The sequence below is a fragment of the Brassica napus genome, unplaced genomic scaffold (genome assembly GCF_020379485.1).
Source record: "Brassica napus cultivar Da-Ae unplaced genomic scaffold, Da-Ae ScsIHWf_426;HRSCAF=657, whole genome shotgun sequence".
NCBI classification, from domain to species: domain Eukaryota; kingdom Viridiplantae; phylum Streptophyta; class Magnoliopsida; order Brassicales; family Brassicaceae; genus Brassica; species Brassica napus.
The window spans coordinates 18,692-32,817 of record NW_026016505.1 but is presented as its reverse complement, the minus strand read 5'-3'; positions in this window follow the sequence as shown (position 1 = coordinate 32,817).

Below are 14,126 nucleotides of genomic sequence, written 5' to 3'. Positions count from 1 at the left end.
GTTCTGGTAACTCATTAAGCTCTTCATTACTTGGTTCAGCTCCACCTTGATCAGGATGATCCGCAAAATCTTGATTCTCATCCGGCTCAATTCCATTCCCTCCCTCATGATCAAGGTGAGATGGTTCTTCAGCTTCTTGTCTTTCAGATGACTGATTCTCTGTCGACTCCTGGGACATTCCAATTCCAAGACCTTCTAGTATCTGTCTCAAGCTTGTAGCTCTATCTGAAGGTTGTGAAAGATCCTCCAGCTCTTTCCAATCTTTATCTTCATAGTAGCTCTTCTCTTCAAAGAACTTGACATCTCTTGATACAAGAACTCTCCTTGACTCAGGAACAAAGCACTTGTATCCCTTCTGTGTGGTTGAGTATCCTATCATCATAGCTTTGATACTCTTTGCTTCCAGCTTGTTTCTCTATCTCTCCCGGGATAAGAACATAGCTTACACACCCAAACACTCTTAGGTGATCTAGGACTGGCTTGCTGTTGTTGAGAACTTCATAAGGAGCTTTGTCTTCCAGGATCTTGGTTGGAATCCTATTGATTAGGTAGCAAGCCGTGATCACAGCATCACTCCAGAATCTCTTTGGCACTCTCATCTGGAACATCATTGATCTAGCCACTTCCATAAGATGTCTGTTCTTTCTCTCAGCCACTCCATTTTGTTGAGGTGTATAAGGGCAACTCGTTTGGTGAAGTATCCCATGTTGAGCTAGATGGTTCTTGAATGCATGGCCAGTATACTCTCCACCATTATCAGACCTGAAAATCTTAATCTTGGCATTATACTGGTTAGAAACATATGATTGAAAGTTTCTAAATGCATCTAGAACCCTATCCTTTGTTTTAATTAGTGTTATCCAGGTGTATTTGGATTTTTCATCTATGAATGTGACAAAGTATTTGTAATTGTCCCTAGATAAGCATGGAGCAGTCCATACATCAGAATGAACAAGATCAAAGCATTTATCATAGATAGTAGTAGATCTCTTGAACACAGTCTTACAATGTTTTCCCAAAATACAAGCTTCACATTCATTATTTTTAAACATGACACCTGGTAACATTAAGCTTAAGGCTCTAACATGTGGATGTCCTAGCCTAGAATGCCACAATGCACCTCTACTTAAAACGGAACTCAACAAGCAACTAGAACTAGAAATGATAGAAAGGTCTTCAAGTAAATAAAGGTCTCCTTTGGTTACTCCTTGCCCAATCAACTTACTGCTTTCAATATCCTGAAATTTCACATCATTAGGACTGAAAATAACATTGCATTGAAGATCATTGGTACACCTCTTAACAGATAATAGATTAGAAGTAAACTCAGGCATGTACAAAGCTTTAGAATCCTTATTAAACAGTTTCAAGTCTCCTACTCCTCTAATAGGAATTCTATCACCACCATTTGCAATCATTACATGTCCATGAGCCGGTTCTATGTTCTTTATAAGGCTATCATCACTTATCATATGATGTGAAGCACCTGAATCAATAATCAACGGTTTTTATTCTTGAGCAATATGATTCCTAGGTGATTCTTTTACCAGTTTCAGTTTATCAATGAGATCAAGCAATGTGAATTCATTTCTAGACATCCTATCAGCAGCAAAGGTTGTATATCTATCTGGTTCATTTCCCATTCTATCAAAGTTTCCTAGCAAGCTATCACAAGTTCTAGGCAACACATGAGCAGTATAGGAATAACCAAGGGCTTTACCAGACTCTTTAAGGGCTTTGATCAAGGCACAATGTCTGCTTCTGATCACCTCTTCTCATGATCCATGTTCTTCACAGCTCCTTGGTGGTGAGAGGTTAAGGCTCTTCCTTCACTTTCACCCGCAAGACCAGATGAGCCAGCTCCTGATGCGCCAGCTTCACTTGTCTCTGCAGAAAGGTGAGCTCTTCCCTCTCTCTCCTTGTTGAACTTGGCCGGCTTCAAATGGGGGTGTAGGATCCAGCACTGACTCCTCTTGTGTCCCGGCTTCTTGCAATGGTCACAGTTTCCACTGAACTTCCTTTCCTCTCCACGGTAAGCAGCCTTGTGTGCTTGGATTGCTTCAGCCTTGTTGGACAGAGCCATGTCTCCTTTCCCTCCAAACATACCAAGTGACCCCTCTTCCTTCTGAATCTGCGCACACACTTCCTCCATAGATGGAAGACTCGGCATCCTCAACATGTGCTTGATCACATCATTGAACGGAGGATCTAGTGTCAGCAGCAATCCAAACACCTGATCCTGCTCCCTCCTCTCCATGAGTAGCTCTTGATCCGCGGTGCTTGGCCTCAATGATTCAAGCTCAGACCACAAGGATCTATACTTGCCCAAATGCTTGGTGAACTCTTCTCCATCTTGAACCAGTGTGTTGATAGCCTTCTTAATCTCATACACGCGGTTCAGATTGGTAACGTTCCAAATGTCTTCTGGAGTACCTCCCACAGGTGTTTTGGAGTCTCGCAGTAGCTGTAGGCCTCCAAGAGATGCTCTTCAAGGGACCCTTGTAGTACTGAAAGCACCATCAAGTCTTCTTGAATCCACTTCTTCTCTCGGCAGCAGCAACTTGATCTCCCACACCTTCATCTCCTTCTCCGTCTTTAGCCACTGGCTTGGTTGCATCATCCGTGATGTGACTCCACAGCCCTAGCCTCCCAATGGCTGTCTTCACCAGCCTTGACCACAACAGGTAGTTACTACCACCACCTCAACGCAACAGGAACCGTAATGACTTGTAGTTTCCCTCCATCTTGCTTTGTTAGAACCGAAAAGAAAGTATGAAAGAGTATGAACTGAAGCTGAAGAACACTCTAAATCTCAATACCAAAGCCAACCTGGCTCTGATACCATATCATTTTAGAGAGTTGAACAGGTATTGAGAGATTTAGAGAAAGATTAAAGTGAGATGAGATGATTTATGAAATGTAGAAGAGAAACATGATGAACTAGAGAGAGAATATGATGAACTCGTGTTAATCATTAATCAAGACAGAGTTTACAATATATAGAGAGAGACATTAGGGTATTCAGAAACACTAAGCATGTGAGGTCAAGGATAAGGTTGCTTTAATTTGAATGTAAACCAATGGGGAAGATCACACGCTTAAGGCATCTTTGGGTGAGACTCCTTTTGCCTTTACAGCCTGTGCCAGACTGTCAGGATAAGCCGCGGTCACTCTATCCATCCAAACAGTCATATCTTCTAAGGTAAAACCCCTTTGGCCGTTTACCTCTCTTACCCGGGTAACTTCTCTTCTTGGTCGAGTTATGGGGGAGATTGAAGACAGCAAACCTTATCAGGATCCTAAACTCTATAGAAAGCTAGTTGGAAAATTGATTTACCTTACCATAACTAGGCCTGACATTTGTTTTGCTGTGAATCAGGTGAGTCAACACATGCAAGTGCCTAAGGAGCATCATTGGCGCATGGTGGAGAGAATCTTGATGTATCTCAACGGCTCACCTGATCAAGGAGTATGGATGTGTTGCAATGGGAGCACTGAAGTGGTTGGATACTGTGATGCGGATTGGGCTGGTGATAGAGCAGACAGGAGATCAACCACAGGCTATTGCACATTCATTGGAGGCAACTTGGTTACTTGGAAGAGTAAGAAGCAGAAGGTGGTGTCTTGCTCAAGTGCAGAAGCTGAGTATAGAGCTATGCTGAAGCTGACCAACGAGCTGGTGTGGATCAAAGGCATCTTGAAGCATTTGGAGATTGATCAAGCCACGCCAATGACAATGCATTGTGATAACCAAGCTGCCATCCACATTGCCTCCAACTCGGTGTTCCATGAAAGAACCAAGCACATTGAAGTTGATTGTCACAAGGTGAGGCAGATGATCATCTTAGGAGTTATCTTGCCATGCTACACAAGAAGTGAAGATCAGTTGGCTGATGTGTTCACTAAGGCTGCGAGACAAAAGACAATGGAGTCCATTCACATCAGGTTGGGCCTCATTGATCTTGGGAAGAGAAGGAGCTGATCCCCTTTGGCTGTGAGGTCTTTACTCTTTTTCCCTCATCAAGTTTTATCCCAATGGGTTTTCCTTGGTGAGGTTTTTAATGAGGAAGATCTCATAGCTATCTAAGCTTAGGCTTTCACAAAGCTAAGCTTGAGGGGGAGTGTTAAGATGGGCTAAGACACATGAGAAGTGAGGTAAAGACACAAAGGAGTTAGGGACATGAAGGGAGTAAAGGAGTTAAGAGAAGGAGTGGGTTAATAGGGATGGTACGGACGGAGAGGCCGTACCATTGACCGTACAAGGTAAAAGGAGCTGAAGTAACTCTCCGAGTAACTTCATGTACCGGCTTGAAGTTACACTCGACCAAGACCTTATCCAAACGTTGGAAAGGATAAGGGAAGCGCGTCTTGACAGCTAGGACAGGCTGGCAAGAGCTGGAAAGGAAGAGCATCTGGTCTTGGATAAAGAAGATGCTTCAAACGTGTGGAGATTAGCATTGGCCGATTCAAATTAAAGCATCAGCTCCTCCTTTCACAATGATTCTCCATTAGTCTCATAATCTCTTACTCTTTCTTAATCTATCTCTTAATTCTCTTATAAACTCAGATTCTACTTTACATTTCTCAAAAGTCATACAAGATCCCATGATGATTCAGATGGCTCTTGAATGCATAGCTTGTGTACTCTCCTCCATTATCTGATCTAAAAATTTTAATCTTGGCATGATAATGGTTAGTCACATAAGCTTGAAAGTTCTTAAATGCATCTATCACTCTATCTTTTGATGGGATTAAGGTTAACCAGGTGTATTTGGATTTTTCATCAATGAATGTCACAAAGTATTTATGATTGTCTCTAGATATGCAAGGTGCAGTCCAAACATCAGAATGTATAAGATCAAAGCACTTATCATAAACACTAGTAGAGTTTGGAAATACAGTTTTACAATGTTTGCCTAAAATGCAAGCTTCACAATCCTTATTCTCAAATAAAACACCTGGTAACATCAAGTTCAAAGCTCTACCATGAGGATGTCCTAATCTAGCATGCCACAAAGCATTTTTATTCAAACTAGAAGCAGAAGTAAATGAGCAATTGTAATTGGAAACAGGATCAAGTTCTTCAAGCAAATACAACTCTCCTTTAGTGATTCCTTTTCCAATCATTTGGCTGCTCTCAATATCCTGAAACTTCACATCATTAGGACTGAATATAACATTGCAATTCAAATCCGTTGTGCACTTCTTGACAGATAACAAGTTAGATGTAAAATCAGGCATATAGAAAGCTCTAGAGTTTTTATCAAACAATTTCAAGTTTCCTATTCCTCTAATAGGTATCTTATCTCCATTTGCAATCATAACATGTCCATTAGTTGGTTCTATATCTTTAATGAGATTTGTATCACTAATCATGTGATGAGATGCACCAGAATCAACAATTAATGGCTTAGTTATGTTGCTAGCAGTATGACAAAGGTTCAGGGGTGATCTAAATGCTTTAAGTTCATGATTCATCCTAGCATTTCTAGCAAAGGTGTACTCAGCTCTAGCATTTTCACTACTCTTAATGCTATTCATCCTAGCAATGTCAATGACACATGGTGAAGTATCTATAGTCCTAACTATCATTGATGCACCAAAAGAGTACCCATGAATGTTACCATTCTCCTTGAGCATTTTGATGAGTGCATCCATCTCGGATCTCCTTATGAAGTCATGATCATTGCCGCGGATGTTAGGAGTTGCTGAGTATGTCACCAGTGCCTTGCCATCACCCTCACGCCCCTCTCCTTCAGCTCCACAGTTAGATGGTCCTGCTCCATCAGATACATGCGCCCTTGCCTCCCTTTCCTTCATGAACTTCGCCGGCTTCAAATGGGGATGAAGTATCCAGCATTGGCTCTTCTTGTGCCCATGCTTCTTGCAGTGATCACAATTGCCATTGAACTTCCTATCCTCATACTTGCCGTGAGCTGCTTTGTTGGCTTGTGGAGTCTCTTCATGATCAGATTGCGCAGCATTTGCAAGAGACAGCTCTCCCTTGCCTCCAAACAAGCCAATGGAGCCTTGCTCCTTTTGTATCTGAGCACACGCCTCCTCTAGATCAGGTAGCTTCTCGGACCTCAACATGTGCTTGATTAGACCAGTGTAGCTTGGATTCAGCGTGAGTAAGAGTCCAAAGACCTTGTCCTGCTCACGCCTCTCATTTAGGAGCTCTGGATCAAGTGTACTTGGCCTTAGCATCTCCAACTCAGACCACAGTGACCGGAACCTTCCCAAATGCTTGGTGAACTCCATGTCTTCTTGAGACAACCCATTGATTGCCTTCTTTACTTCAAACACACGGCTCAGATTGGAGGTGTTTCCATACACCTTCTTCAGTGTGTCCCACAGCTCCTTGGCTGTCTCACAGTAGCTATAAGCATCAAGTATAGCTGGCTCCAACGAGGCATGAAGAACTGACATCACCATCATGTCTTCTTGCTGCCACTTCTCAGCTTCACTCTCCGAGACACTCTCCTTGTCTCCTTCTTGGGTAATCAGTTTAGGAGCCTCACCGGATGTGATGTGCTTCCATAAACCCTTGCTTCCCACAGCAGTCTTCACCATCCTAGACCATACTAGGTAGTTACTTCCCTTGAAAGTCACCGCAACCTTCATCTTCATTCCGCTTTCCATCTTCAGCAGCTTCACTTCAATAGCTTGCAAAAGACTTGATCTTGGACCTCAGATTCGCAACACCAGCTTCCCCTCCTTGTATCTTGTCTTGTATCTTCAAAGAATTTCCAAAGAACCAGAAAAGATCTCTCAAGAGTAGCTAAAGCCTTTGTGATGTCGAATCTCTCAAGAACACTCCAAACACACTCACCAAAGAACTCAGATTGAAATCAACCTGGCTCTGATACCATATGACTTTTGAGAAATGTAAAGTAGAATCTGAGTTTATAAGAGAATTAAGAGATAGATTAAGAAAGAGTAAGAGATTATGAGACTAATGGAGAATCATTGTGAAATGTGTAGAGAGGTTTTGTGATTAGAACTGTCTAAGTCTTATTAAGGATGAGCTTACAATATATATAGGTCCATACACTTAGGGTTTTCGAAATCATAAAGGTTAATTAAGCATGTAGAGTCAAAGGAGGAGCTGATGCTTTAATTTGAATCGGCCAATGCTAATCTCCACACGTTTGAAGCATCTTCTTTAGAAGCATCTTCTTTATCCAAGACCAGATGCTTTCCTTTCCAGCTCTTGCCAGCCTGTCCTAGCTGTCAAGACGCACTTCCCTTATCCTTTCCAACGTTTGGATAAGGTCTTGGTCGAGTGTAACTTCAAGCCGGTACATGAAGTTACTCGGAGAGTTACTTCAGCTCCTTTTACCTTGTACGGTCAATGGTACGGCCTCTCCGTCCGTACCATCCCTATTAACCCACTCCTTCTCTTAACTCCTTTACTCCCTTCATGTCCCTAACTCCTTTGTGTCTTTACCTCACTTCTCATGTGTCTTAGCCCATCTTAACATCTTGCACCAAACAAGCTGTCCGTATACTCCACAACAGAATGGGGTGGCTGAGAGGAAGAACAGACACTTGATGGAGGTTGCTAGATCACTGATGTTTCAAGCCAATGTCCCAAAGAGATTTTGGAGTGATGCGGTTGCAACTGCATGCTACTTGATCAACCGGATTCCCACCAAGGTGTTAAAGGATCAAGCACCATTTGAGGTTCTCAACAAGCACAAGCCATCAGTAGAGTACTTAAGAGTATTTGGGTGTCTATGCTATGTGCTGGTACCAGGAGAGTTGAGAAACAAGTTAGAAGCAAGAAGCAGGAAGGCAATGTTCATTGGCTACTCAACAACACAAAAGGGATACAAGTGTTATGATCCAGAACCTAGAAGAGTACTTGTATCTAGAGATGTGAAGTTCATTGAAGAAAGAGGGTACTATGAGGAGAAGAATCAAGAGGAATTGAAGGATCTCACATCAGATAAGGCTGGAGTCTTAAGGACTATCTTAGAGGGTCTAGGCATCAGTATGAACCGGATCAGCCTGCGAGTGATGTAGGCCAAGGAGGAAGATCAAATGAAACTCTTAGAGCTACACAAACACCTCACCTTGATCATGAGGGGGGAAGTGAACCTGAAACTCAAGAAAATGGCCAAGAAGGAGTCGGCTTGAGTGAAGAAGGAGAAGAGATCAACTCAGGTTCTCATCATCAAGGTGAGCAAAGCCAAGAAGATGAAGAACATCAAAGTGGAGTTCAAGAACCGAGTATACAAGATGAGCCGGTTCAAGAACAAGAACAACCTGTATTGAGAAGAAGCACAAGACTGAGGAAGGATCCTTCTAGTTGGGTAAACACGCGAGTGTACTACAATGCCCAAGCTGTGGAGCATCCTTCTCAAGCTGTGTGTTCCTTTGCTCAATACCCTGAAGAACATTGTGCTTTTATGGTGAACTTGGATGAGAACTACATTCCAAGAAGGTATGAAGAGGCAATAATGGATAAGGAATGGAAGGAATCAGTTGGAGCTGAGGCAGGAGCTATGATCAAGAATGATACATGGTATGAGAGTGAGTTACCAAAAGGGAAGAAGGCTGTGACTAGTAGATGGATCTTCACAATCAAGTATAAGGCTGATGGAACAGTTGAGAGGAAGAAGTCAAGACTGGTTGCAAGAGGTTTCACTCAAACTTATGGAGAGGATTACATTGAGACCTTTGCACCAGTAGCTAAACTACACACAATCCGGATTGTATTAAGCTTGGCTGTGAATCTTGGATGGGGCTTATGGCAAATGGATGTGAAGAATGCATTTCTACAAGGAGAGCTGGAGGATGAAGTGTATATGCATCCACCTCCAGGCTTGTGAAGAGAGGGAATGTGTTGAGACTGAAGAAAGCTATCTATGGACTGAAGCAATCACCAAGAGCTTGGTACAACAAGCTGAGTACTACTCTGAATGGCCGAGGCTTCAAGAAGTCTGAACTAGACCACACCCTCTTCACTCTCACAACTCCCTCAGGTATGATTGCACTCCTTGTGTATGTTGATGATATCATTATCACAGGAAGTGATAAGGAAGGTATCATAGCAACCAAGGAGTTCCTTAAATCCATGTTTGAGATTAAAGACTTGGGAGAAATGAAATACTTTCTTGGAATTGAGATATGTAGATCCAAGGAAGGTTTGTTCATGTCCCAAAGGAAGTATACACTTGATCTTTTGAAAGGTGCAGGTGCTTATGGAGGCAAGACAGCAAGGATGCCTATGGAGGATGGCTACAAAGTCCCACGAGAGGGGGAGATTGAAGACAGCAAACCTTATCAGGATCCTAAACTCTATAGAAAGCCAGTTGGAAAATTGATTTACCTTACCATAACTAGGCCTGACATTTGTTTTGCTGTGAATCAGGTGAGTCAACACATGCAAGTGCCTAAGGAGCATCATTGGCGCATGGTGGAAAGAATCTTGATGTATCTCAACGGCTCACCTGATCAAGGAGTATGGATGGGTTGCAATGGGAGCACTGAAGTGGTTGGATACTGTGATGCGGATTGGGCTGGTGATAGAGCAGACAGGAGATCAACCACAGGCTATTGCACATTCATTGGAGGCAACTTGGTTACTTGGAAGAGTAAGAAGCAGAAGGTGGTGTCTTGCTCAAGTGCAGAAGCTGAGTATAGAGCTATGCTGAAGCTGACAAACGAGCTGGTGTGGATCAAAGGCATCTTGAAGCATTTGGAGATTGATCAAGCCACGCCAATGACAATGCATTGTGATAACCAAGCTGCCATCCACATTGCCTCCAACTCGGTGTTCCATGAAAGAACCAAGCACATTGAAGTTGATTGTCACAAGGTGAGGCAGATGATCATCTTAGGAGTTATCTTGCCATGCTACACAAGAAGTGAAGATCAGTTGGCTGATGTGTTCACTAAGGCTGCGAGACAAAAGACAATGGAGTCCATTCACATCAAGTTGGGCCTCATTGATCTTGGGAAGAGAAGGAGCTGATCCCCTTTGGCTGTGAGGTCTTTACTCTTTTTCCCTCATCAAGGTTTTATCCCAATGGGTTTTCCTTGGTGAGGTTTTTAATGAGGAAGATCTCATAGCTATCCAAGCTTAGGCTTTCACAAAGCTAAGCTTGAGGGGGAGTGTTAAGATGGGCTAAGACACATGAGAAGTGAGGTAAAGACACAAAGGAGTTAGGGACATGAAGGGAGTAAAGGAGTTAAGAGAAGGAGTGGGTTAATAGGGATGGTACGGACGGAGAGGCCGTACCATTGACCGTACAAGGTAAAAGGAGCTGAAGTAACTCTCCGAGTAACTTCATGTACCGGCTTGAAGTTACACTCGACCAAGACCTTATCCGAACGTTGGAAAGGATAAGGGAAGCGCGTCTTGACAGCTAGGACAGGCTGGCAAGAGCTGGAAGGAAGAGCATCTGGTCTTGGATAAAGAAGATGCTTCAAACGTGTGGAGATTAGCATTGGCCGATTCAAATTAAAGCATCAGCTCCTCCTTGACTCTACATGCTTACTTAACCTTTATGATTTCGAAAACCCTAAGTGTATGGACCTATATATATTGTAAGCTCATCCTTAATAAGATTTAGATAGTTCTAATCACAAAACCTCTCTACACATTTCACAATGATTCTCCATTAGTCTCATAATCTCTTACTCTTTCTTAATCTATCTCTTAATTCTCTTATAAACTCAGATTCTACTTTACATTTCTCAAAAGTCATACGAAGAAGCTTTGCTATTCCCAAACTGGGAAACTGGAATCACCTGATTTGAAAGTGGGATAACTTCTTCATCCCAACTCCTATGAGATTTATTCAACTTCCTGGTGATTCTCCACCACTTTATGTATCCAAATCAAGCTTCTTACAAAATGATTCATCCTGGTTTGATTGGAACGACGAAGAAGCTGTGCTATTCCCAAACTGGGAAACTGGAATCACCTGATTTGAAAGTGGGATAACTTCTTCATCCCAACTCCTATGAGATTTATTCAACTTCCTGGTGATTCTCCACCACTTTATGTATCCAAATCAAGCTTCTCACAAAGTGATTCATCCTGGTTTGATTGGAACGACGAAGAAGCTTTGCTATTCCCAAACTGGGAAACTGGAATCACCTGATTTGAAAGTGGGATAACTTCTTCATCCCAACTCCTATGAGATTTATTCAACCTCCTGGTGATTCTCCACCACTTTATATATCCAAATCAAGCTTCTCACAAAGTGATTCATCCTGGTTTGATTGGAACGACGAAGAAGCTGTGCTATTCCCAAACTGGAAAACTGGAATCACCTTATTTGAAAGTGGGATAACTTCTTCATCCTAACTCCCATGAGATTTATTCAACTTCCTGGTGATTCTACACCATTTTATGTATCCAGATCAAGCTTCTTACAAAGTGATTCATCCTGGTTTGATTGGAACGACGAAGAAGCTGTGCTATTCCCAACTGGGAAACTGGAATCACCTTATTTGAAAATGGGATAACTTCTTCTTGCCAACTCCTATGAGATTTATTCAACTTCCTGGTGATTCTCCACCAGTTAATGTATCCAAATCAAGCTTCTTACAAAGTGATTCATCGTGGTTTGATTGGAACGACGAAGAAGCTGTGCTATTCCCAAACTGGGAAACTGGAATCACCTGATTTGAAAGTGGGATAACTTCTTCATCTCAACTCCTATGAGATTTATTCAACTTCCTGGTGATTCTCCACCACTTTATGTATCCAAATCAAGCTTCTCACAAAGAGATTCATTCTGGTTTGATTGGAACGACGAAGAAGCTTTGCTATTCCCAAACTGGGAAACTGGAATCACCTGATTTGAAAGTGGGATAACTTTTTCATCCTAACTCCCATGACATTTATTCAACTTCCTGGTGATTCTCCACCATTTTATGTATCCAAATCAAGCTTCTTACAATGTGATTCATCCTGGTTTGATTGGAACGACGAAGAAGCTGTGCAATTCCCAAACTGGGAAACTGGAATCACCTGATTTGAAAATGGGATAACTTCTTCTTGCCAACTCCTATGAGATTTATTCAACTCCCTGGTGATTCTCCACCACTTTATGTATCCAAATCAAGCTTCTTACAAAGTGATTCATCCTGGTTTGGTTGGAACGACGAAGAAGCTCTGCTATTTCCAAACTGGGAAACTGGAATCACATGATTTGAAAGTGGGATAACTTCTTCATCCCAACTCCTATGAGATTTATTCAACTTCCTGGTGATTCTCCACCACTTTATGTATCCAAATCAAGCTTCTCACAAAAAGATTCATCCTGGTTTGATTGGAAAGACGAAGAAGCTTTGCTATTCCCAAACTGGGAAACTGGAATCACCTGATTTGAAAGTGGGATAACTTTTTCATCCTAACTCCCTTGACATTTATTCAACTTCCTGGTGATTCTCCACCATTTTATGTATCCAAATCAAGCTTCTTACAAAGTGATTCATCCTGGTTTGATTGGAACGACGAAGAAGCTGTGCTATTCCCAAACTGGGAAACTGGAATCACCTGATTTGAAAATGGGATAACTTCTTCTTGCCAACTCCTATGAGATTTATTCAACTCCCTGGTGATTCTCCACCACTTTATGTACCCAAATCAAGCTTCTTAAAAAGTGATTCATCCTGGTTTGGTTGGAACGACGAAGAAGCTGTGCTATTCCCAAACTGGGAAACTGGAATCACCTGATTTGAAAGTGGGATAACTTCTTCATCCCAACTCCTATGAGATTTATTCAACTTCCTGGTGATTCTCCACCACTTTATGTATCCAAATCAAGCTTCTCACAAAAAGATTCATCCTGGTTTGATTGGAACGACGAAGAAGCTTTGCTATTCCCAAACTGGGATATTGGAATCACCTGATTTGAAAGTGGGATAACTTCTTCATGCCAACTCCTATGAGATTTATTCAACCTCCTGGTGATTCTCCACCACTTTATATATCCAAATCAAGCTTCTCACAAAGTGATTCATCCTGGTTTGATTGGAACGACGAAGAAGCTGTGCTATTCCCAAACTGGAAAACTGGAATCACCTGATTTGAAAGTGGGATAACTTCTTCATCCTAACTCCCATGAGATTTATTCAACTTCCTGGTGATTCTACACCATTTTATGTATCTAGATCAAGCTTCTTACAAAGTGATTCATCCTGGTTTGATTGGAACGACGAAGAAGCTGTGCTATTCCCAAACTGGGAAACTGGAATCACCTTATTTGAAAATGGGATAACTTCTTCTTGCCAACTCCTATGAGATTTATTCAACTTCCTGGTGATTCTCCACCACTTTATGTATCCAAACCAAGCTTCTTACAAAGTGATTCATCCTGGTTTGATTGGAACGACGAAGAAGCTGTGCTATTCCCAAACTGGGAAACTGGAATCACCTGATTTGAAAGTGGGATAACATCTTCTTGCCAACTCCTATGAGATTTATTCAACTTCCTGGTGATTCTCCACCACTTTAGGTATCCAAATCAAGCTTCTCACAAAGAAATTCATCCTGGTTTGATTGGAACGATGAAGAAGCTGTCCTATTCCCAAACTGGGAAACTGGAATCACCTGATTTGAAAGTGGGAAAACTTCTTCATCCCAACTCCTATGAGATTTATTCAACTTCCTGGTGATTCTCCACCACTTTATGTATCCAAATTATGCTTCTCACAAAGAGATTCATCCTGGTTTGATTGGAACGACGAAGAAGCTTTGCTATTCCCAAACTGGGAAACTGGAATCACCTGATTTGAAAGTGGGATAACTTCTTCATCCCAACTCCTATGAGATTTATTCAACTTCCTGGTGATTCTCCACCACTTTATGTATCCAAATCAAGCTTCTTACAAAATGATTCATCCTGGTTTGATTGGAACGACGAAGAAGCTGTGCTATTCCCAAACTGGGAAACTGGAATCACCTGATTTGAAAGTGAGATAACTTCTTCATCCCAACTCCTATGAGATTTATTCAACTTCCTGGTGATTCTCCACCACTTTATGTATCCAAATCAAGCTTCTCACAAAGTGATTCATCCTGGTTTGATTGGAACGACGAAGAAGCTTTGCTATTCCCAAACTGGGAAACTGGAATCACCTGATTTGAAAGTGGGATAACT